The 26,143-nt window shown below is 43.4% G+C and overlaps 1 long non-coding RNA gene across 1 annotated transcript; it reads right to left on the bottom strand.

The window, feature by feature from the left end:
• Nucleotides 1-3,872: 3,872 nt before the first annotated feature.
• LOC109309570 lies at nt 3,873-21,620 on the bottom strand. Its single transcript, XR_002100971.1, has 3 exons — nt 21,483-21,620; nt 11,718-11,721; nt 3,873-3,883 (listed from the first exon to the last, which is right to left on the bottom strand). It is a non-coding gene; the product is annotated as an uncharacterized LOC109309570 (long non-coding RNA).
• Nucleotides 21,621-26,143: the final 4,523 nt, after the last annotated feature.

Below are 26,143 nucleotides of genomic sequence, written 5' to 3'. Positions count from 1 at the left end.
GATCAGCAGGTACTGGGGAAGTCCCTGTTCCCCCGAGCACCGCCAGGAGTGACCAGGAATAACGGTCACAAGCTGCCAGAGGGTAGATTTAAGCTAGATCTCAGGAGGCGCTACTTCACGGTCAGGGCGGCTAGGGTCTGGAATCAACTTCCAAGTGAAGTGGTGCTGGCCCCTACCCTGGGGGTCTTTAAGAGGAGGTTAGATGCACATCTTGCTGGAGTCGTTTGACCCCAGTAATCTTTCCTGCCATGGCAGGGGGTCGGACTAGATGATCTACTCATGTCCCTTCCAACCCTTGAAACTATGAAACTATGACCAGGTTACTATCACCTGGACAAGGGGGAAGAGATTGATGTTGTATATCTTGACTTCAAAAAAGCCTTTGATTTGGTATCCCATGATTGCCTCTTTGCAAAACTGGCTAACGGTGGCCTTGACCTCACCACGATCCACTGGCTGGGGAATTGGCTCCACAGCAGGACCCAGAGGATTGTATTTGATGGAAGTCAATTGTTGTGGTGTGTGGTGTCCAGTGGGGTCCCTGAAAACTCTGTCCTAGGGCCTATACTCTTTAACATCTTCATCAATGATGTAGACTTTAGTGTCAGAAGCGAGCTGGCCAGTTTTGCCAATGACACCAAACTCTGGGGTAAAACATCCACACCTGAGGACGGGAGAGTGATCCAGCCAGATCTTGACAGGCTCATGAAATGGGCGGATGAGAACTTAATGATATTTAACTTAAAAAAATGCAAGGTTCTCCACCTCGGGAGGAAAAACCTGCAGCATGCTTATAGGCGTGGCAGTGCTACGTTGGTTAGCACTACAGATGAAAGGGACTTGGGGGTCATGATTGACCAGAAGATCAACATGAGCCTTCAATGTGATGCTGCGGCAAAATGTAAAGTGAGCAAAATGCTGGCTTGCATCCATAGATGCTTCTCAAGAGATTCCCAGGACGTCATTCTCCTGTTGTACTCAGCCTTAGCAAGGCTGCTGCTGGAGTACTTCATCCAGTTTTGGATTCCACACTTCAAAAAGGATGTGGAGAATCTTGAGAGAATCCAGAGAAGAGCCACATACATGACCAGAGGTCAGAAAAACAGAACTTAAAATGAGAGGCTGAGAGCCATGGGACTCTTCAGCCTGGAAAAGTGAAGGCGCAGGGGCAATCTGGTGGCCACCTACAAGTTTATCAGGGGTGTTCACCAGGATCTGGGGTAACGTCTGTTCACCAGAGCACCCCAAGGGATGACAAGATCAAATGTTCACAAATTCCATCGCGAGTGATTCAGGCTGGACATAAGGAAGAGCTTCTTTACTGTCCAAGCCCCCAACGTTTGGAATAGACTGCCGCCAGAGGTGGTTCAAGAACCCACTTTGAATGCCTTCAAGACACATTTGGATGTTTATCTTGCTGGGATCCTATGCTCCCTGCTGACTTCCTGCCCCTGGGGCAAGGGGACTGGACTGAATGATCCTTTGGGGTCCCTTCCAGCCCAAATGTCTATGAAATTTATGAAATGTAAGAGACCAGACTGGCTGATTCTTAGCCATTGATTAGAACCTTAAACTAGGTTTTAAGCTCTTAGAACCTCATTCTCTAAGATTCATATCAATGGATTTAAAATGATCACCAACAGAAAAGCAAATACCTTATGAATTATTTTCCTCTATCCTTTTGTACAAGAGTGGAGAAATGATTGATTTCAAGATCTTTACAGTTCAGTTTTTCAAGCCTTACATGGTTACTTTGCAGCTCATTTGCTGATATTAATCAACACCTCTGAGCACCTTTCTGTGTGAAATCCACTGAAATTTGTTTTGGGAACAGTTCCTCCTCATAATCTCATTGCATTAAAGTGTCACTCTTGCTCTAGTTCATCGTGTATTAGATGCTATCTTATATTTGATGCACTGCATTGTTTCTAGGCAACAGGGTCATTATCATGTACCTTTTGGAGGCAGTTTGTTTGTAGCAGACTGGATTTTAAAAATTGATCCGTCTTAAAGAAAGTGTTTTCTTTCATATCTTTCTCTTGTCATGGAATGCTACAACTTCAGATAGCAAGTATTGTCCAACGCACAGATGCCATGGCTAATCCCATAAATAATATTTTCAGAACTGCTTCCCAGCTTTGCTTCTCCCTTGTTCTGATGCATGATATTGCTGGAAGATATATTCCTGCTGCTTATGTCCAATCTCCTTTATTTCCCTACAGAAGGAACTTTTACCTGCGTGTAAGAATGGTCTACAGAAGCAAGATGCAGGACCCAAACATTTGGACGTTAGTGTAATATGCCCAGTTTAAACCACTCTGTTTTCAAAGTGTTGTAAAGTATCAAAATGCCTCTCCCCATTTTGGGGAACTCGGGGCAGAAGGAAGAACAGCTGTCTCATCTGTCATTCCAACATACTCTGAGTATCTTTGACACTGCTTTCAGCCTCATCATTCTTATGCTTTAAATTCACAATCAATTGCATAATTTAACAGTCTATGTCCACATGAGACTTCACTATGCCATAGACTAATCACTGTCTACACATATGCAGCATTTACTTTGCAGTAGATTAGTCTACTGCACAGGTGCCTACTACCTGTAAGTACAGGTAGTGGATTAACTGTGCAATAACTACTGCACAGTATGTCACATTTAGACTGACCAGGAGCAAACAGCCCAGATAACAGGGGGTGGAGAAAATGTCACCTCCCCAAGCTGCTGCTTCAATAGCCCCATACCTTGATCTGTGGATTGAGGCATGAAGCTGAGAGGCATCTTTCCTCAGAGGTAGGACAGCTTCCCATATCCCCTGGAGACTAGGGCCTGACCCCAGTGCCCCTTGCCAGACCAGGGCTGGTATTTGGGGGAGCTGGAGCTCCCCCTGACTACTGTAGTGCAATACAGCAGAGCTGGACTAGCTCTGCACTGGACTGCTCCCCTCACGAGCATGTGTAGATGCCCTGCCAAGGAAAGCTCATTTCTCAGTATTTTCATGTGCTGTAATTTTGTCCATTTGAGCAAAACAGCACACTGCCGGAAAACTGCAATGAGTTGTATTCATCAGTACTTTTAAATGTCTTCCTGAAAGATGCTGCTGAATGCTGTTTGAAAATCTGGTTACTTATTAAGGTGCTTACTAGTTTATTTTTTGGAGCATGATTTTATGGTCCTGTTGCTGAAAATCTCAGTCTGGATTGTCTCTCTGCCCACCAGCCTTTGTGCTGCCATTACATCCCTAGCTGCTATTTATATTATCCCTTAACAGGGGCACCAATCTAAAATCCCATTTCAGGCAACTGAAAAATCCCCCTTCCCCACTTTATCATTAGGAAATACAGATAAGCCATTTCTCCCAGTCAGGCATTTACACAAGTACTACTATGCCATTACTAATCATGAGTAAATTTGCTACTTGCTCTTGAAAGTAGCAAATTTAGCTGTGATTAGCAAGATTTACTGTGCAGTAAGCATGTGCATGTGTAGACATACATGGTTACTACGTAGTAAACTATGCTTCTTTGCAGTAAAGTACCTTGTGTAGATGTTCCTCTAATTTTAATAGGTCACAGCATTAGTGGGACTGGGGGGCTGGAAGATCCTTATTTTGCAGCCCCTGCTTCACCGTCACAGCTGGAAAGTAAGGATTTGGGAAACCCTCATCTCCCAGTAGCAGCTCCACAGTCAAAGGGCTGGTGCTGGGAGATCTTCATCTCCCAGCCCAGTCTATGTGGTCAGGGGCTTTGGCTGGGAGACCCTTATCTCCCAGCACCAGCTCCATGACTGTGGTGCTGGAGCTGGAAGATAAAGGTCTGCAAGCCCAAGTCCCATGACTGTGGAGCTCAGACTGGGAGATAAGGATCTTCCAGCACCAACTTGCAATCTCAGAGCTGGTGCTAGGAGCTCCCTGCTGGTGGGGCCTGGGAAGCCTCTTCCTGCTTAGCTCCATGATTGTGCAGCTGGGTAGAGAAAAGGCTTGAGAACTTGTTCCTTGCTCAGCTTTATGCACACAGAGCTGGGTGGGGAACAGGCTCCCCAGACCCTACCCCATAATTGTAGACCAGGGGCTGACAATTTTCCTGGTCAGGGGCAGATCCCAGTCCCATGCCCCAATTTGGTAATTAAGGCTTGGAAATAGATGCAGGGGGTAGGGCCCAGCCCCCTGCCTTGATCTGTCACTGGGGCAGCTAGCAGGGAGCTAGCTGCTAGCTGCCTCACCAGTGGTGGATGGGGCAGGGGGCTATAACCTGCCTCTCCCCCGCAGCCCTTTCCATGTCCCCTTCCCCAATTAAGGATCCAGGGTTAGGGGGTCCCTGCTGCTGGAGCAGGAGGACATTTTCCCTTACCTGGCAGGCAGACCCCTGGGGGCAGGGTGTAATGTCCCAGCCCTGGCCAGGAGACAGCTGTGGCAGTAAAAACCCATTTCAGGGCCTCAGAAGTTTATTGCCATTAGCAGCAAATCTGCTTCCACTTCTCTACACGTGTAGATGCTGCCTGTGAGTGTTTACTCACAAGCAGTTTACTTTCAAGTAAACTGATTCCAGATTAAATGTGTGTATAAATATGGCTACTATCTATTAAAGTAGGCATTGCTACATGAGATGCTACACTGCTGTAATAATGTGCTACGACAAGGTAGTGTCTCTGCAGGCACCACAGGTATGATGCCTAAGCAACATGCTCCCTTGCTATGGTGCTTCACTACAGCAACATAATAGCTAAAAATAACCAATGCACTGATGGCATAGTACAGTAATGGCTGTTACTGTGCCATCATTTAGTCACATCACTTAATGATGCTGCTGTAACAACAGTGCTGTAAGGGCATGTGTAGATGTGCCCAGTTAGTACATTAGATACTCCTAAAATGGAACAACTTTGCAATGCCACAGTTTCACTTTACATGCACTAAACTGCTTGAATGTATGTTTTCTCACATTTCAACTATACTTAGTGGATGCACCTACATGAAACACTGATTCCACAGTAGCCTGATACTACTGAACAGTAGTGGTGCATGGCTAAAATCATGACATGGTGCTACTGCACAGTAACATTAAGCTACTGAGCAGTAGCCAATGTTCCATCTAAGAAGTAGTGGTCCATGAGTGCACCACCTCAGTCCATGAGCACACCCCTTCAGTCCGATGCAGGATACTTATCAAAGGGGGCCGGAGGCTGGAGGCTAGGGCCTGGGGCCTGGAGGCTGGAGCTGAGAGGCCGGGGGCTGGAGCTGACAGGCTGGATGCTGGAGGCTGGTGCCAGGGCCCAGAAGCTGGAGCTGGGGGCTGGGGGACCAGAGGCCAGAGCCAGAAGCCAGGGGCTGGAGCTGGGGGCTGGTGCAGGCTCTGCCGGCTCCAGAGAAGTGCTCCACTCCCCCACATCAGGGCTGGGGAGTGCAGCAATTCCCCAAGCCAGCAGAGCCTGCTCCAGCCCCCCGCCACAGCCTCCATCGCTGCTTTGCCTCACCTCGGGGAGGAGCTGCTGCCTGCCCCGAGTGAGGCTCCACCAGCTGTGGGACGCTGCTCTGCTCCTCTGCATGGCCTTGGGGAGCAAGACGGCATGTGGCATCAGGGCCAGGGAGTGGAGCAGTGTCCTGGAGATGGCAGAATCTCATTCGGGGCAGGCAGCAACTCCTCCCTGAGTGCTGCACTCCCCAGCCTTGATGCAGGGAAGCAGAGCACTTCCCCAAAGCCAGCAAAGCCTGCACCAGGCTCCCACCCTAGCCTCTCCTGGTGGACATCCTTGGAAAGGCTGTGCACAGCCACACTTTTAGTTGTGGCAACCGTAACACCTTAGAGGGAACGTTGGCTGTAGCATCACAAAAAAGATATTTGTTGGTGCTACTGCACAGTAACTCAGGTTATTGTGCATATGTTTACTAATTCTATAAACACGTCCTAAATGCACAGTAACCACTGCACAGTAGCATCTCATGTAGGCATGGCCAGTAAATGTTAATTTGAATGTGTGATACCACCCTTAAGCACCTAATCCATTTAGGCACCTAATAGGTGGAATAGGATTTGTCCTAAGTGTGCTTCAACCAGGATATTTCACTGCAATTATTTCTCCTGGCCTTGAGTTGGCAACAGGCAGGTTACTGTGGCATTAAGGAACAGATGTTGACAACAGAGATAAAGCCTACTATCTTTTATTGCTGCTAGTTAGGTCATTAATTGAACTATCATGATGCTAAAATGTGGCTCAAAGGTTGCACTTACACATCACCCTATGGTGACATAACGATGCTCTACAGTGCATTACAGTGACATAGTGGTTACATGTGTCTACATGTGATTGTCAGCTACATCTCTGTTGTGGAGCGCTCTCTAGCTATAGCATGCCTCTATGGCAACATAGCGGCAAAATCTACCTGTCTAGGGCAAGTACAGCACAGTGCTTGGAGATATGTAGAAATGCCCAAAATGTTGAAGCTTTTCAACCTAAACTGTTAAAGCAGAGAAAAGCTATAAGCAACTGAAGAAAAGAGTCTTATAATGGAAAATGTTAGGTGGGTTTAAAATAATAGAATTGTAGAAAAGTAAGGCTGGGAGGGACTTTATGGAGACAGAAATTATATATAAACCAGTTTAGGTAATCGTTAGCCAGTTCAAATCTTTAACACAACAGAAGTTCAGTGCACATAAGCCACTTTCAAAAAGGCTGAAACTGATTTAAGATAAACCTGGTTGGATGTAGTATCAGGCTCTACTGATTTAGGTTAAATTGGTTGACAGATTTTCTGTCCTAAATTCCCTCCATTCAGGTTAACTCACAGTTCCCCAGCATCCTAGGAAACTTTTCACCTTCCCTTCATTCTCCCCACCCCCCCCGGGCAGGGTAGATGGGATAGCCTTGGCCCATAATGTCTGCTCCAGCTGAGCATAAAGGCATGCTCTAGAATGCCCTGGCTTCTAGCCAGAGCCACCACAGTCATGTGGTTGCATTTCTGGAAGCAAAAGTGAATGTCTGTTCACTTGTTTATGGGTTCAATCTACACAGTTTAGACTAACTTAAAAACATTGAGTCAATTCAGCCTTGGGCTTTTTGACAGTCTGTACTTAGCCTAGGAGGTCATCTAGTTCAAACTCCTGCTCAGGGCAGGAGCATCCCTGTTTAAACCATCCTAGACAAATATTTGTTTAACCTGCTTTTAAGAAATTCCAAGGATGGAGATTCCACAGCTTCAGTTGTGGAATCTCCATCCTATCAGTTACGAATTGCCCTAGTCCATTCTGTAGTGGCCCTATATTATTACCCTGCACCTTCTTCTTGCTCCTTGTGGTGGGCCAGTAGGGGGAGCTCCTGTGTTAAGCCTCCCACCTCCCTACACCCGTCCACCTTCCAGACTCCACGTGTCTCTCCAGGGGTGCCTAAGCCCTGGCAGGCCCCTTTTCAAGCCCCACTGCAGAGTCCAGGGGTAACATGTGATGTCACCACCCCAAGAAGGGACTGTCTAGGTTCAGTGTCCTTGGGGAAACACAGGCCTAATAATCCTACAGGTACTCGACCCAATACAAGAACTTGGGATACCTCCCAAATCAGGGGCCAAAAATAGTCTCCCTTAGTCAGCAAACCCAAGGGGCTTCCTAGGCATAATTAAACCCACCCCTCAATAAGTCTCCTATACCAGTCACAAAGGAGGACTTTATTGCTCCTGACAGGGTGAGGTAGAATAGGGTAAGAGGTAGAGCACTATCAAGGGATTACCATTGAGCAAAACAATCTGGCTGAGGTAGCCATTTGATACACAAATGCATCACTGTGAGCTGCCTAGCTCTCTAGAAACACTTACAAGTATCATTCAGAAGATGGTAGAGATCTGGCTGGGAGATTTCCAGAGAGAGAGTGTTTCACATGGATCAGACTCTCTCTCTGTGTCCTGATGTTTGAGTCATGCTGGTAAAATGGCTTCTCCCCTTCTTATTCTTGGACCAGGCCCTTATATAGCCTTTCTGACCTCAGCAGCCCAGTCCAATAGAAGACAGCAGTGTTGGCAACTGGCCAACCAATTTAAAAAGCATCACTGGGTAACTGGGTAGATGAGCAGGGGCTTTTCCCTCTCCCCACTCAGGTGACCGGAGGGACCACACCCTAGGCACCAGGCCTTTTTCACATAGGCAGGGAGAAAAATCCCCCCTCCCTTAGGAATTCAACCCCAGTGTCTCAAGCTGGCAGGGACAGATTCCTGGGGGGAGACAAAGACGGTGGCATTTCTGCCACACTCCCTATGTACTTAAAGAAGGACTTTTTGTTATCTTTAACCTTTGTTGCCAACTTGAGTTCTGTATCTTCTTTGGCCTTTCTCACTGCTTCCCTGCAAGCATGAGCCAAGCAGGTATACTCTTCTGTGGTGGCTGCCCCCTGATCCCACAGCCTGTAGGCCTCGTTTTCCTCCTCTGAAGCCTCTCCTGGATTTCCCTGCTGGGCTAAGAAAGGGTTGGCTCTTTTGCCTCCCTTTACATGTACTCGAATGGTGTCCCTCTGTGGCTGTAGGATCGGTGCCTTGAGGAACTTCCACTCTTCTTGGACTCTCATCTCACAGACGTGATTGCCCCTTCATCCTACCCTAATGAATCTTCTGAGATCATTGATATTGGCTTTCCCAAAGTCTAGGACTACTACCCTACTAGTTGTCTTTCCCACCGTATGCCAGATAGTGAATCCTATCAATTGGTGGTCACTATCCCCTAGGTTACCTTGTACCTGTAGATCCCCCACCAAGTCCTCCCCTGAGGCCAGCACCAAGTCAAGTAAGGCATCTCCCCTAGTGTGACTGCATATCTCCTGTGTTAGATTCAAGTCCTGTATGCAGGTTAAGAACCTACATAAATGGGCAGACCTGGCCAACTGTTCCTCCCAGCAGAGGTCACCCATGACAACTAGGTCTTTTGAGTGTACTGCTTTTGAGAGCTGTTTTAAGAATTCTAGGTCTAACTCTTCCTCCTGGTGTGGTGGTAAGTAGTAGATCCCCACTACCAAGTCTCTTTCACCCCAACCCCTTGTAATCTGACCCATAGGACTTTGATTTGCCCTTCTTCTGTCCCCATCTTTATTACAGAAGTTGTATAATGCTCCCTAATGTATAGAGCAGCACCCCCTCACTTTTTTCCCCAGTCTATCCTGCCTATATAGCTTGTAACCTTCAATGCCAACTGCCCAGGCATGGGTAGGGTCCCACCAGGTTTCTGTTAGACCAACCAGGTTGGGATCTTTGTCTGTGAGCAGGAGTGCAAGTCTTCTGCTTGTTTCCCATACTTCTAGCATTAGTATAGAGACACTTAAGCCCCTCCCCCGGTAGGTGCCCTTAGTATTCCCTTATCCTGATTTTTAGTGGGCCCCTTAGTACTTACATTATTGCTCATTTCCAGTGTTCAGTTTGTGGCTTGTCCTACCCAGTCTTGTCCTGAACTTGGCATCCCCATCCCCCAACCAAGCTAGTTTAAAGCTCTACATAGGAGGTCTGCCAAACTGTAAGAGAACACATTCTTACCTTTTGGAAAGATGTAGGCCATTCTGTCCCAGCAAGGTCTTGTCCTGGAAGTATGGATCATGGTCTAGGAAGCTGAACCCTGTAAGGTGGCACCAGCTCCAAAGCTGTGAGTTGACCTCAATGCAGTTGCTGTGGTGCTGGCCATGGCCGCTGACCAGGAGGACCAATGGGAAGACTACTTGTGCCCCTGAGCCTCTAAGCCTGTCTCCCAGAACCATGTAGTCAGCCATGACCCATCCCAGACTACTCTGGGCCTCACCATTAATTCCAACATGGATGAGGACCATGGGGTAGTAGTCAGTGGGCCTGATTATGTCTGGAAGCCTCGCTGTGATGTTCTAAACTCTAGCTCTAAGCAGGCAGCATACCTCCCGTGCTGTAGGATCTGAATGGCAGATGGCTCCCTCCATTCCTCTCAGGAGGGAGTTGCCCACCACAATGACTCGACATCTCTTCTGGCTAAAATATGCAGATGAGATCAAGTTGGATGGATCCAGAACAGCCTGGAGAAATGGTCTGCATTTTACCAGAGCAGGCTCAACAGTCAGATTAGGACAAGTGCAAAGTCCTGCATTTGGGACAGAATAATTCCATACATAAACACAGGCTGCAGAATGACTGACTAGTCTACATCACTGCAGAGAAGGACCTGGGGATTATGGTGGACCATAAACTAAATATGAGCCTAAAGTGTGCTCTTGTTGCAAATAAATAAATAAATAAATAAACAAATGCTAATGACAAACTGGGTTGCTTTAACAGAAGTGTCACTTAAAAATCAAGGGAAGTGTTTCTTCCTCTCTATTCAGCAGCGGTGAGAGGCCTCACTTGGAGGACTGTGGGTGTTTTTATACATGCATTAATATGCCCTTTTATAATGCACATTAAATGTAACACCTCCAATGTAAGGTACTTAATTAATATGCTTTAGACTTCACTTATGAGCAGTTGCACATTTACATGCTTTTTAGTAACACTTAGTGTGCAGTAAACTAATTTACTGTGTATTAGAGTAATGTCATGGTTTTTAAGTGATGCTTTAATGTGCAGCGAAAATAGTTTCCTTCACATTAAAGAATACATGTAGGCATACCTGCTGTCGAGTTTTGAGCCCCACACTTCAAGAAGTATATGGACAGTTTAAAAATGATCCAACGCAGGGCAACAACAATGATTAGGGGTCTGAGAGGCAAAGTTTATAAGGAAAGGCTGAAAGAACTAGTTATTTTGTCGGGAGAAGACTGAAGGAGGGTTTGAAAAAAAAAAATCAAATACCTGAAAGGCAATTTACGGAGAGGATGGGGATAGGCTTTTCTGTGTGGCTATAGGGAACAGGACGAGGAGCAATGGCATTAAAGTAGCAGAGGAAACTTAGGCTAGAGATTGGAAGAACTTTTTGACTATGATGGTGTTCTGGTATTAGAACAGGCTATGTAGAGAAATTGTGGAATCTCCTTCCTTGGACATTTTCCAGAGCAGATTAGACAGACCCTTGGTTGGAATGGTTTAGTCAAGGATCAGTAGTGAAGGCAAGTCAGTATCCAAGTTCCCATATCATTCTTTTCATTCCCCATCCATCTGCAAGGGTCCATCAAAATAGGAAGCCCATGGACAGGAACTAGAAAATTCCCCATTGGTTCCCTGCCTAATGACACTGCTGGCATGAAGACTGGGTGAAACTGGTTTAAAATAATCTTTACTAAAGACACGGCAAATGATGTTGGCAGCAACCAAGCACGCTCAAGCCAGAGCTCAAGTGCATCATCCAAAAATCTTCATGTATCTGCCAAAAATCGCAAAACCATCTGATTTATGTATACTAAATGAAGAAGAGAAAGATTCCTTATGTGGGTATGTAGACTGCTGTAACATTATGTATAACTAGCTGAAACAGAAATTATCAACCTCCATAAAAAGGGCTCTATCCCAATGCTGATGTTAAAAAGAAATGAGCAGAGACCAGAAAATTGTAACAGGCTAGAACTTTGCATGGAATAGTTGAATATTAAAATATATATGGTCTTTATCAGAACTGGATAAGAACATCATTTTATATTATTGACTTCAGAAAACTAAAGAGAATCTCACCTTGGGATTTTCAGTGGGAAATAGACATCTAACTCCCTTATACTGTCCCTAAGAAGTTCAGTAAAATTAAACTAAACATGGACAGTTTATTTAAGAATCTCATCAGATGGCTGAAGTCCCGTAACAACAAAACTTGCCTAAGGGTTAGGTCCTGATTTCTTTATCCCAATGAGACACACTTCTTCCCCAGCTCTTACCTGGCTGCTGTGGGGTGGTAATTCACTACTATAGGCATCAATAGAGGTGCATGGACATCAGATCAGGCTTACATAGACTTGCAGATTTTCCAAAAACATTAAAATAAGATCCTACTTCCATAAAGTAATTAGAAAATTCCCATTGTTTACACTGACAACAGAGTTGGACCATAAGTTTTCTTTTACATAACTAAATGACTTGCATTGAGCAAACCTGTTTCACTTTATGTCTTGCTTACTAAACATATGTCTCACAGCATTATCTTTTCTGTTTCTAATATATTCGTTATGACAGGAGACACCAGAGATGGTGTTGTTATATGTGGAATTACAAGTTATTTCTCTTTCAGTTCAGATAGTAATCCATCCTGGAAGAAATACTGATAAATACTTTATTTTGTGACACTATTTCCTCTTGGAGAAATTCTTACAAGAAGGAGGAGTGTTCTTCCCTGTATTGTCCCCCACCATTGGCAGAGGGGCCCATTCTCTTGCTCTTGATCAGCAGGGAGGCAAAAACCATGGTTCTAAACACGGCTCATTTTAGCCTCCCAGCCAGTCAGCAACAATCAGCATGTTGAGCCAGGTTGGAGTAGCTGTGGACTGGCAAGCTGACCCTTGGAGCCTCCTGACAGCTAGGGCTCCTTTGCCCTGGCTCAGTGTGCTGTAGACCTGGGTGCACGTGCAGACAGCATGGTCGGGAAGGATGAAATCCAGCAATGAGTGTGCCAGTGTTTATTAAATCACCTTGAGTGCCTGTACACATGATGGGGGTTTCGTTGCCTAAATTGAAATGTTGGGTTTTTAATTGATTTTAAAAACACCACTTCAATTTAGAGGGCTCCGTCACTGTTACAGCAAGGAGTCTGATGCTTTTTTTTTTTTTTTTGCAGATTCCCCACATCTCCCACAGCTGGGGATGAGCTGCCAAGAAGCCCCTGAGCTGTGGGTGGCCCTATTTCTTCCCTCTGTGGCAGCACCACCCTGCTGGAGCCACCCAAGAGGGCTGCTAGCAGGCCAGATGCTGCCCCAGCTTGCCCTCAGGGAAACATTGGATTGGGTTGGGTGTTGCCTCTGAGCCATGGCAGCACCCGCCCACTAGCCACCCACCTGCATGGCCCCAGAGGGTGCCGCTGCCATAGAGGGAGGAACTGGGAACACCTGCAGCTCAGGGCCTGCTGGCAGCTTACTTCCTGGACGTGGGAAAGGTAGGCAGGCTCCACAGAAAAATAAAGGATCAGACCCTCACCACTTTTTTTTTCCATGTAGCCTGCCCGCCTTTCACACGGCCAGAGGGCAAGCTGCCAGTGAGTCCTGAGCTGCAGGAGACGCTGCCCTTACATCCACAGTGGCAGCACTCCAGGGGCCACCCAAGCGGGCGGCTAGCAGACAGATGCTGCCCCAGCTCAGAGGCAGCCCCCAGCCCAATCCAACTCTTCCCCAAACCCAAGCTGGGTCAGCATTTGTCCTGCTAGCAGCCCCAGGGGATACTGCCACCATGTAAGGAAGGACTGAGGACCCCCACAGCTCAGGAGCCGCTTGACCCACGGGCAGCTTAACTACCAGCTGTGGGAGATATGAGCAGGCTCTGCAAAAATATTTTAAAAAATTTAAAAAATGATTGGGCCCCTCTCCGCTTCTGCCTTCAGCCTGCCTCTCCTGCGGCAGAGGTTAGGGTGCGGTGAACTCTCAAAAGACTGCAAAGTTACAAATAGCTACATTGCAAACTAAATTATATATGGGTGTGATTTACTTTGCAACGTAACAAACTTGTTTAAATAATAATAATAAAAAACCCCCGCATGTGTACAGCACAACACAATTTAATCACAAAAGGACAATATTTGTTATGTGTACAATCACCCCTTAATAGCACATTTAGATGCACCCTGTTAGGAGATAATCCTTGCCTGAAAGGGAACAACTTTACAATGTCACAAGGGCACTTAACATGTGTTAAACTGCTTGAATATGCATCAGCTTGCATTTCATCTGTTCTTAGTAAGTATTAAGTTGAATGTATGACACCATCTTAAGAGGATACCCAGATTCAGTGCCACCAATTACTTTAAATAGGAAGCTCATCTGTAAGGCCCTGAAAAAAGCCCTGAAATAGACTGAAAGGAGGTGCAATACTGCAACTTCTATAGAAGGTATCATGTGGGTCTAATAAATGTTTTTGGGTACATTATTTGCATTTGGACTTTACTAGCTATTGGATGTTTTATTTTTGCAAAATCATTGTTAGATTATCACATGGTTTTCTATTTAATAGGTTATAAATAACATCACATAAGCAGAAATAAGAATTAAATTGCTACTTTGCATATTCCAGGTGGTATGCAAAGTGAAAGAACTCTATTAACTCTATCACTAGATACCATCTCTCTCCTGAACAGCAGTCAGAAGGAACAGCTGCGTGTTATTTCTGCCTCAGTTTGGAACTCATTTCAATAAGCTTATATTGGTTACATTTTCCAAGACTGCTAGCTGGCTCATTTGTAACAGCCATTCTTCGGAACTCTCGCATCTGTCAAAGCCCATACAAATCCCCCCTAGAGGAAGCAGATGTTATAAAGTTATAATTTAGATGTTTGTTTTGCCTCTTAGAAGGATTCTGGACAGCAATCACTGTGGTCTGTTAAGCATCATTAGCAAGTGCAAATTGTTGATGAATCTGTGGATTAGTTTGTATCTGTTTTTATAAGCATTCTTCAACTCAAGAATTACAATGAGAAAAATAAATATGCACACACACACAGGGTACTGAGAAACTAATTGTATTATAGTAGTATGTATTTATTACTGGTGTTAAGAACTTTAGAAACTATGTTAGGATATTGAAGTGGCTATACCTGTTATTAGACCTCTAAGTGATTTCCAGAACAACAACTTATTTCTCTTCTCTGTCTTGTTTTGGTATTTTTTTGGAAACCAGTATGACCTTTACTTATTCTAATCTTTTTATAGGATTCAGAGCAAGTATAAATATCCACCTGGATGTCTAAGGGCCTGAGTCTCTTGTCATTTAAGTCAATGTCTAGATTAACAAATTTAAATGGAATTAATTCCATAACTCAAACTGACTTCAGTGGTAATCAGGATCTAACAATTTGTTTTTTTCAGCGTGATATTTGTAGCATGTTTCTCACAGTATCCGTAACTATGCTGTTGTTTACCTGTTTTTTCTATATTTATTTGGGAAAAGGATAAACAGATCATAGTTTCAATACATTTTATTTGGAATGAATATAAGTAATCATCAGGGATCCTAGTTTTCTCTGATTTAAAAATATTCCCAATTTTCAGTTAAAAAACAGTAACCCCAAATCCAAATTTTTCTGTGATTTAAATGAAACACCACTATATCTCTCTATCTGTTCGACCCCGACTCCATGTGATGCCCAATGGCTAGGGAGAAAACAGATCGATGCCATCATGCATTACCTGCACACATTGCTTGTCAACAGCTTTAATTAAGATGGAAGCAGCTTTGGACTAGCTCCAACAAACTGGGGAGCTACCACGAGGCTTAGTTCTTTCCACATTTATACACCTTGTTTCATACTCATGAACATTTACTCCACCTTTGTCCCTCCTTTCTTCCACCCATATTCCCTCCTATCTCAAGCTCCACCTCTGTTTACTGTTTGTTTTATTAGCATGGAATTACCTATGCATTTCACTTATTTACATGTCTTTTTGCTATGAGCACATGACTAAGACCCTGAGCCCAGCTTCTTTCAGTCACTTGCGGTCTCTTGCTGATTTTTTCACCATCTCTAAGGTCTTGCTTCTGCTTATCTCCTAATAACAGCCAGTGGATGCATCCTCTTCTTCTTACACAATAAACCATATATCTTACAACACTACTACATTGTTAGGAAAATGCTTGCCTAAGCATCTTGCAATGTTACTTTTAATATAACATAACTGCCTTGTAGTTAACAGCTTTACTGGGCCACAGGCTATAGCCTTTTATTTTGCTGCAGACTCAATGCTCCCCAAGATCCCAATATTGTCAACCTAACACTATCTATATCACCTTGATTACTAATCATAGGACTAAAGCTGGAAAGTAGAAAGGAGATAAAGAAAGAGAAAGGGAGAGAGAGAGAGAAATGTTCCCTTCAAAATTTAATTCTGGTCTAAAAATGGTTGTATTTTATGTGCTGAGTATTTTTACACACACACACACACACACACACACACACACACACAAAGACCAAAAAAATCTTATCTTTTAAAAATAAATTGAAATACTGGCATTTTAAAATGTTGGTTATTTTTTTTCCCTTTCAGTTCCCCACAATATTCAGCAGAACTAATGATGATTAGGTCTGATGCTTTCATTATAGTGGAATAGGAGTTCAGTTCCCCCCTACACACATGCACACACACACCATTCTGCAATTTTTTAAAACTTTCACAGGTTTCACGAATATTTCCACTGACTTCAACAGGCTTCAGATTAGTCCTTAGTGTATTGCATGTCTCTTGTGTATTTCTGAAAAGTTATTTCCTTTTTTCTGTTTTTCATGGAGGTGGAAGCACACTGTTAAGTTAATATCTGGAACTGGATCTAACTCCAAACTTTCTAAAAACCTAGGGGTGGTCATGGTTGAAGTTCTTGTTCAGATCTAAAACAGTGAGAAGCAACAGTGATGATTTCTGGATTCATCTTCTTTAAAGTTTAATGGTTCTGATAGGAAAGGACATACATTTTGGATGTATTTCAATGAATAAGGACAGAGGTACTGCAACTTTTTCACTGATCCTTAAATGTGTTCCTCATAGGCAGACCTCTGAACAGTGCAGAACCCCACTGAAATAGCAGTGTCTACTTTGAGCATCTTGTGTGATCAGAGCCTAAAGCCCCAATTCAGTGAATACTTACTTGATTTTATCCAGTATGTAAAGTCCCATTGGCTTCTATGAAATTATAACAAATGTTTTGCTAATGGAAACATATATATTTTGCCCCAGCTTTTTCCTCACACTTTCCATGATTAGTAGATTTAAAATTTAAATGATTTTTCATTTCATAGACTGATATAGATGTCACAGAGTTACTGTAGTTCACCTTAAATTGTATCGTGCCCACACACAATGGGCACATCTGCACAAGACATTACTGCACAGTTGCCTAAGTTACTGCATAATATTGGTGACCGTCTACATGTGTATGCGCTTTATGAGAAGTAAAAATAGCTAATCATGATTAAATTTGCTAACTGCATATTAGGGCTGTGTGAAATTTCAACAGCCGTTTCATTTTTACACTGTTTTGACTCATTTCGAGGTGAAAACAGCAAAATCAAAATGAAACAAAAGCTGTCAAAATAGCCTCAAAACAATGCTAGCAGAAACATTTCAAAAGTCAAAACATTTTGATCGTAGCACTGGGGATGGGAGGTCATCCCAGCTAAGCTGGCTTTCCATCCCCAGCACAAGATCCAGCAGGGGGTGTGAGGTCTGAGCTGACTCCTTCCCCCTGTGCAATCGAGCATGGGCGATGGCAAGACAGCCCAGCTGGGCTGCCTTCTAACCCCTGGCATGAGCTGGAAAGTCAGCCACCTGGGATGCCTTCCCACCCCCCAGCTGGGGTTGGGAACTCAGCCTAGCTGGGCTGAGTTCCTTTCCCCAGCCCCATGGTCTGGCAAAATGGTCAAAACAGGGTCAAAACAGCCTCACTGTTTTGATGAACCAAAACAGTGAGGCTGTTTCAATTCAAAATTATATTCACTATAAAACACTGTTCCATCCAGCACAGCCCTACCGCATATGCAAATTTAAACACAATTAGTTACTGCATTCATAAATACTGCCAGGTCTGGCTTGCCACTAGGCTCCTGGCTGGGAGCCTCTTCTGGCCCAGGGCTGGGCTACATCTATGGAAGCCCCTGGATAGCCCTTTGTTCCCTCATTGGCATGCCACAACCCTGCTGTCCCTGTCTGACTGGAGATCTGTGCTGGAGCATGGCCCTGCTCAGCCTTGCAGCTGCCAGGGCAGTGCCACCTGGCCAGCAGGGTGAACAGCACTTGCCACAGGCTGCTGTAGCCCCTAGCAGCCCTGGCAGCACCCCAGGGCTGTCTTCAGCACTCATCTGGTTGCAGGTTAGCAGCATCTGCTTGCTTCAAACCCCAGCAGTCTACCCTGTACCTGCTGGGGGGCATAGCTTCAGCTGCACAGCTCCCTTGCCATGCCTTTGCACTGGGTGCTTCTGGCAACCACTGAGGGCTGGCAATAGAGGGACAGCCATGCAGAGCCCCAGCAGAATAACATCTTCCTTCTATCCAGGCCCACCTGCACCAGCATGTGCATGCCCATGCCATTTACCTGAGGCCCCAAGTGGAGCCAGAAGTAGATAGGTGACCTCATGGCACTCTGGGGTGATGCAGAGGTGCACTGGCAGTTCCAGAGAGGTGGGGGCTCAAGCACCCACACGCATAAGGCCTTGTCAGGTGGGATGCAACAGTGCATGCACTCCCAATCAAAACATCAGTACCACATCAAGATCAAGGCCTTGTGGGCACAGTGGGTGGTTGTGACCAACCCCAATTGTCAGTCCAGTCATGCCTACAATACCATGCCCTTAATGTGGCAACTAACCTATATTTTGGTGCCCCAGGTCCCAGGTCACAGTCATGTGATTTTGGCCAGCATGGGTGGCCTGCCTCAGCCCCTGCCCAACCCAGACCCCTCTGGTTACACTTCCATGCCTAAATGTGATCCTCTTCCCCTTGAAAAACTGTTAATATAAAAGGTTGAGCCACCCACTTCACTGTTTTTTGTAATTAGATTTTAAGGTTCAGATGACAGCATGCTATCAAAGGTGGATGCATTAATGGATTTTTAGGGACTTGAACAAAATGGAATAGAATTGCACTTAGACATCTAAGTTCACTTAGGTGGAAAAGAATCTCACCCTTTACAATTTTATTTCTTGCCTTTAACAGATTCCATGCCATTGGCCACTCTGTGCCTCCCTGTTCTTCTCCCTAAGCTGCTGCCTCTCTCAGATTGCCCACTATTTCCTCCTCACAAAACCCTACTCTGGTTATTGGCACCTTGGTGCTAAAAAAATCAAACGCATTGCTTTAAGTATATATTTCTTGTAAGGGAAGTTGCAGAAATACAAAAAAATTATAAATATATATATTGGATTACAGCTTCATTAAGGCATACATCTTTAAATAAAACTCAGGATTCATAAGGTAAATGGCCCATATGAAACTTAAAAGATATTTCAAAATTTAAAGAGATTTTAACTCATTACAAGACATTTGCCTTTTGAACTTCTATCAAATATTTCTATTAATTTTGCAATGTGCTGTATGATGATCTGTACATACCGTAAAAAATAAAAGTTGAGGCAAAAATAGCATTTTATTTTGGCATGAATAGTACAAGGCAAGGGCACTTCCTCAGGGTTGCCGTTATACTTAGCATTTCCCTTGCATTCCTGCCCTGGCAGTGATAATCCCCATGCTAATAAATAGCAAAATCACATATGTTCCCAGTTTGTTCAGTGTCTTTTATTATGCAGGACCATTCTATGTCTTCTGAGGACCTCAGGATTACACTCTTCAATATAAGGCAACTCTGCAGGGTTTCATGGCAGTTAGCTAACCCACCCCCGGTTGTCTCCCAAATTCCTGAAACCCATGTAGACTTCAAAGACCCATTCTTTGCTAACGGGGCATATTTAATACGGAAGTAATCTGGAAAATGTCTTACCATTTCTAAAATGATTCCAAAGTGTGAAAAGAAGACAGGAATGGAATCCTAAAATTGAAGGAAAAGAAACATTGTGGGTAGTTGTTATGGTGCCTTGGAATAGATCAATAATCACTTCTGATTTTTTTTCCCATTTTCCTTTAGTAATGCTAAACTCTATACAAAGAAAAGAGCTATGTCCTGAAGAAAGGCTGATGAAACTCAAAAAGTGAGGTGATGGGTCACCTGGAGAGGATATCTTCAATGAGATATTGAATTCCACTCAATAGAGGGCCATGAAGGCAAAGACCTCTGAAGGTTGGTTCCAAGAACACTTGTGAAAAGGAAACATGGCCTGTAAAGCAGTGATTTTTACACTTTTTGAGCTGAGTCCCCCTTTGAATTACAATTTTGTTCACACTCCCCCTCCCCTCTCACCCGAGAGGAGAAGCACAGCCAGGCTCAGGGCATACCTCAGCTGTAGGGGCTTGGCTAAGTTCAGCTCAGTGGAGTGGGCTCCACCTGCCACAGCTTTAGCATCCCTTGCTTTGGCTCTGATGTGGCTCTAGGCTGCCTGCTGATCATGCCAGGCTCTCAGAGGTGCAGCAGCGTGCAGGCAGAACCTGACCAGTGCTCTGCACCCAGATATTCCCCCATGAGGCTGCAGAGGTGCTGGCTTCTTGCAAACTTCTTGCCCACACACCCTGTGCTGCATCGTGCCCCCACCATGTTCCTTCATGCTTCCCAGGGGGGTGCACCACACAGTTTGAAAACCGCTGCTGTAAAAGGACACTGTTGAAAATGTTGTAACAAAATACTTTGATTACAAAGGTCAGTCACTAAACTTAGTATTGCTAGTTGTCTTGAAATAAACATTCTTTTGCTCGTTCCAGCAAATGGGACTGAGTTTCTGAAGTTTCTATTGTCATGGCCCTTTTCAGACTACTCCACCCTAATACTAGTGTACCTGCTCCTGTAGTCTTTGCAGTAACATGAAGAAATACCATCTTCTAGCTTTATTTGGTGAAAGGACAAAGACTAGGTACATGTCCTATCTATAGTCCTTATAGTTTCTTCTGAAGCATCCACGTAAAGCTATCAATAACCTCTTTTGCATTGCTAGCCTTTATAATGCAGCACAACAGCAGTCCTTCATACCATTGAAGTCCTCCATTGCAATAGCTACTGACCAGTACTAACTGGAAATGAAAAGTTTCCAGACTGCAATAACAATACATTTCTAGGTGGTAAAATTTTGAGGGAAGAGAACTTTGCCATCCTGAAGTTCTGCTGCCACTGCTGACCACACTTTTCCATCATTCCTTGCTCAAAAGAGGTATCCTACCTAATAAAGCTACACCAGGTAAATTCTCTGCTTGGTTTCATCCTCCTGGGGTTTTTTCTTCATTAGTCACCCTGATGTGATACCAACAACCCTGGAAACGGCAAAAGCAAATCCATCCACCTGTTTGGCTCCAAATTCACATACATCATTACCCTGTTCATAGTAATAACTGTCATGACAATGACATTTAGCAATGGGTCACTCCTGCAGCCTCTCAGAAATTAATTTAAGAAATGACTGGCACAATGAATGGGTGCCAAAAGAAGACTCACGTAAGTTTGACATTAGTCACAGAATTACTGTAGTTTCTACTAGGCATACATCTAAGCTGTGAAAAATTACACTTTGGGGTATCTGTCTAGACTGCTGAATGGTTAGTCTGAGCAAGTACAAAGTTGTTATAGATGAAATGACAAAGAAGGGACTTTAAAACAGCTTAACAAAAAAGTATGGATATACTGTGGTTGATAACATTAGATCATAACACTTAGAGCAAGAAATCAAGATGGATATGGCATTCCTGTACAGATGTAGCATTAGAGAGATCTATCTTTTTTGTGCAGTTATCTGATTTTGGAGAGGGTAAAATCTAGGGCTGTGTGAAACACCAGAGTTTCATTTCAACTTCTGCTTCACTGTTTCAATGGGACAGTGTTTTGATTGGAGTTTCATTTGGTTTTGAAGCACTGCTCCATTTCATTTCTTCCAAACTGTTTCGGTGTTTCAACATTTCACATATAGGCTATAATGGGGAAGCACAAAACTGCCTACAACTTTGTCCAATTTGGGGAGAGTTGAATGAGAATAGCAGAGATGGTAGCCCCTTTGGAGGGCATGAAGCCTGCCATGATTCAATGAGATAGGTGCAGGGGTTTCTGCTAAATTGTACCTCAAATTCTTGAAAGAAAAATTTGTGTCACTTGTAAGTGTGAAGGCACAGGGGTGTGAAAACTACAGGCATGGTAGCCCCTGCTGAAGTCATGAAGCCTACCAGCTTTCAAAGAGATAGGTTGGTGCTGGGGCCTCTACATGACACGGTAGTGTGCCCCAGTGAGGTCTCCTCCTCCCCTGCAGCCTCATGCCAGTCCAGCAGTTTGAATAACAACAGGTAAAATAATAACTGCGAGGAGCAGCACAGTAATACCAGCAGCATCTCAGCAGCCAATTTGGGACATAGCCTTTCTTTTGTCTCCTGCAGGAACTTCTTCTCCAGTGTGTGTGTTAAGATGCACCTTCACTGTGTCCTTTGCCTCTCTTCCCCCTCCCTCTTCTTACTTTCTGTTTCTCTGCAGGAAAGCCCAGCTTCAGCTTTGAAACTCAAAACTTTTCAAAACTTTCAAAACATTTCAAAGGCTGTTTCAATGCCCTTCATTTCATTTTGATTTTGCTGTTTCAAGCTCAAAATGAGCCAAAACAGCATAGAAATGAAACAGCTGCCAAAATTTTGCACAATCCTAGTTAAATCCATTACAAAAATACAAAGTGTAAATGGGGCTTCATTATTTTTAACCGTATGTAGGACTACAACATGTTAAATTCTACTACAGTCTGTTAAATTCTTTGCAAATATCTAAAAGAAATATTGAAAAAACTAGCAAAATAAAGACTAAGTAACATTCTCTAACTGTGGCTGGATTAATCTGCAGATACTACAGATTCATTAAAAAACACATGCTGCCCACACATAGCCTAATTATTACAGTACCTCTGTCCTCTGGATCTTGGCATACTGAGATAGGAACAAAAGGTAGATTTTACTGAATTAATATGAAAACTCCTCTATTCATCCCTTATAAAACACCATACAAATGTCTAACCCAATCTTCTCTTTATTTGCTTTAAAAAATCTCAGAGGATAAACTGAATCCGCTACAAAAATATTACCCATCCTTTCTTTTATGAAAAGCCAGTAAAACTTTTTGTTTGTTCATATGATGAAATAGCCTGCATACTTTCTGAAATAAACTTGATTTGTACCACTGTTGATACCTAATTAACAACAAAACGAGAGCTGCAGTAACAAAGTGCCAGCACCTTTTAACATCATTGAAATGATTACCCATGTTAACATAGAAACATGGAGTTGGATTCTCAGGTGGTATAAACTGACATACCTTCAATGACTTTAAAGGAGCTCCAAAAAACAGTTAATTCACCCAGAGATTTTCCTTATGATGACTACAATACAGTTATTGCAGGTGGGGAAGGACCCACCACCAAGAGCAGGTTACCTGTATTCCAGTGGATGGGACACTAGACTTGATGTCATGATATATAGGGTTTTCTTTCCACACTGGGAGTGTCCACACATGCATTAAGGTACTTTCCTATCGCACATTATATTTAGTACCTCCAATGTGAGGTACTAAGCAAACGTACATTAGGCTGCCTTAATGCACAGTAACAAATGTGCATAGTTTTTAAGTGACAATGCACAGTAGCCTATTTTACTGCACATTAGCATAATTTTATGTGTTTTATATGACACTTTAATGCACAGTAAGCTAAGCACCGAATGTCTCTGAACTGCCTTGAGCTGTTCCTTTTACCTATTTCTCTCTTCTTCTTTAGCCTGTCACTCTAACTAGGCTAAAAGTTCTTTCAGGCAATATTTTTTTTCCTTAGCATATAGTTGTACAGTGCTTTGCACAATGGGCCCCATGTCGGCACTGGATGTATGACCCAAATATCTTGTTTTGGGTGGACCCAAACCCTCAGACTGACCATGGCCTTTTAATTTGATAATAGACAAATTTTATTGATACACAGAGATAGCAGATAAGAATACTGCAAACAGTTTTATATTTACCAGTTTTAGAGCTGCACAAAGTTAAGGTATGTTTGGCCAGTATGCAAGTTTTACTTTGAGGGGTTTTTTTGAATGTTATATGTTAGCAGCCTGGAGGTTGGAGCCTGAAGCCCTATCCTGCCCATGAGGTGGGTGAGACAGGCTAGGCTAGTCGTAGGTCCTTTGTTTACAGTGGCCTTGAGTTCTCCTTTTGGGGACTCCTTATGCCTTTGAATTTTTTTTTTTATTATTATTATTTTGGGTTTTTTTTTTCCTTCTGATGACTTTTTATCTTTGGGCATTGCTGATTGGTCTCCCTGTGGCCATCATATTGTCCACATTTTATCCTGTCAGCAAATTTCTTTGTTTCAAAAACCCATTACATGCACACATCCTAATTTGGGCTTTACTAGTCTTCTAATGTGGTCTGTTCCCCAAAACTAAAAATCCCAAGAGCTCTGCAATTGGGCACTATGACCTGGTGCCACCTTCTCATATGTTATGGAACAGTGTGGTACATGTTTTCTATTTCCCATCCTGTGTGTTTACTTGCTGCTTGCCTGTCAAACACATTGGGCCTTGAAGGCACAAACAGGCTTTTAAAAATCAATTACCCTTGCTGTAGCACTGGACCTTTGTTCTAATGCATATTTACTTTACCTATAAGCCAATTTTCCGAAGCAAACCTCTGAACGACTTTTTTAGTCATCACCCCACATCTTGATTGCAGTCTCTACGCACAGCTTTAATGTAAACTTTAATAAACACTGAATAACATCTGCCCTTCAGGGGTGGTGCTTCTAGAAACAAGTGGGAAGAATCAAAGAAGGTGCACCAGGAAGCAACTTATCATCCCTTCAGACATTGTGTAAAAACACTGTATGTGTTTGTCTTTAAAACAAAAACAGGAACTTAATATGTAGATCATGGAGAGACACTTTACCAAATGTTAATTAATTAAAAACGTGTAAATGAGATAGGCTGTTACAAAAATGTGACTGAAATTTCCCCATAGATTCACAGATTTAAGACCTAGAGGCACCATACTGATCAATAACCTATTCTGACACAGAGCATAGAATATCACCTACTGAGATTCAGTTACTTGTGGTTGCTCTAGCATATTGTTTGAAAATAAACTGAGTCTTGACTTTAAAATGTCAAGCAAGCCATCAGAGTCCTAGGTAAATTTTTCTAATAGTTAATTACAGTCACTGCTAAATTCACATCTCAAACTGTGTCTTTTTTCAGTTTGCATATTCCTCCCTTTAACTACCAACCATTGGTACCTACTATGCCATGTCTGCTAGATTAAAAAGCTTGCAGACATCTTCTCTCTCAGTAGGTACACAGAGACTATGATCAGGGTACTAATTTTATTATGCAGTCTCTGGTAGTTTATGATTCACAAGATGTATCAGATACAGAACACTGACACTCAAGAGCTTCTGTTGACAGAACTGATTTTGCTGGAAGAATCTTGCAATGGTTGTTACAGCCTACCCCTCTTGGCTGATGGTAGAATTATTTCATTTTTCTCTAAACTTCCTTCACTGATATGTGTCACAAATTGCAGCATCCAATAATGTGGGTGTCATGTGGGAGTACTGAAAAAAACAGGGAATAAACAATAATAATACAGTGTTTTAAGGTACAAGTCTGAAAGCACTTTACCAAGGCCGTATCTACTCAAGATGTTGGCTGCACAGTAGCTCAAAACTATTCCCCAGTAGTGTTGCCTGCCAGAAAGCGTGTGCGACACTACTGTACATTAGTCTTGGGCTATGGCACAATCAGTGTCACAAAAAGGCCATTCCTCAGAACTACTGTTCAATAACTTGAATTACTGCACAGTCATTTACTAATTATTTATATGGCTGCACAGTCAGCGTCTCGTATACATGTGGCTAAGGGAAGTAAATGCATCTTCTTACTTCTGTTTGAGAAATATGAGATCCCGAGATTGAATGACTTAGTTATATCTCAAAGTAGATCTAGGAATGTGACTCTTTTCTCCTGCCTCCTGGTCCAGAGCCCACAGAACCTGTAACAGCTACCAATAAAAGAACAATACAGTCTAAAAAGATGGAGTCAGTTAATGGTTTTAAATGGTTTTAATGGAGTCTGAAGGTTTTAAAAATTAAGAAATGTGTAGATTTAAAAAAAATGGTTGGATGTTGTAAATATAGATTATTAGATTACTAGACAATTGCCTGTCATGAATGACGGAGCATTTCAGAAAGAGCTTACATGACCCCACCACTCAACCTTTGGGGCCAGCCATGAAAACCAGGGGTGCGTAATTATTTTGGGTGGAGGACCACTTACTGAGTTTTGGCAAGCTGCCAAAGGCCACATACGTAGCTCAGCCCCTTGGTAGGTGCCCAAATCCCTGGTCACCATCTTCTGACGAGAAGTCCCACCCCCTAACCTCTGATCTTTACCACCAGAAGTCTTTCCCTTTGCCCCCAGAAGTACTCCCTTCAGCAAGGGTTTGTGCCAACTTGGA

Source organism: Crocodylus porosus, unplaced genomic scaffold (genome assembly GCF_001723895.1).
Source record: "Crocodylus porosus isolate Cpor-Errol unplaced genomic scaffold, CroPor_comp1, whole genome shotgun sequence".
Taxonomy (NCBI): domain Eukaryota; kingdom Metazoa; phylum Chordata; order Crocodylia; family Crocodylidae; genus Crocodylus; species Crocodylus porosus.
Note: the sequence above shows the minus strand (reverse complement) of the source record. Positions and strands in the feature narration are given on the sequence as shown.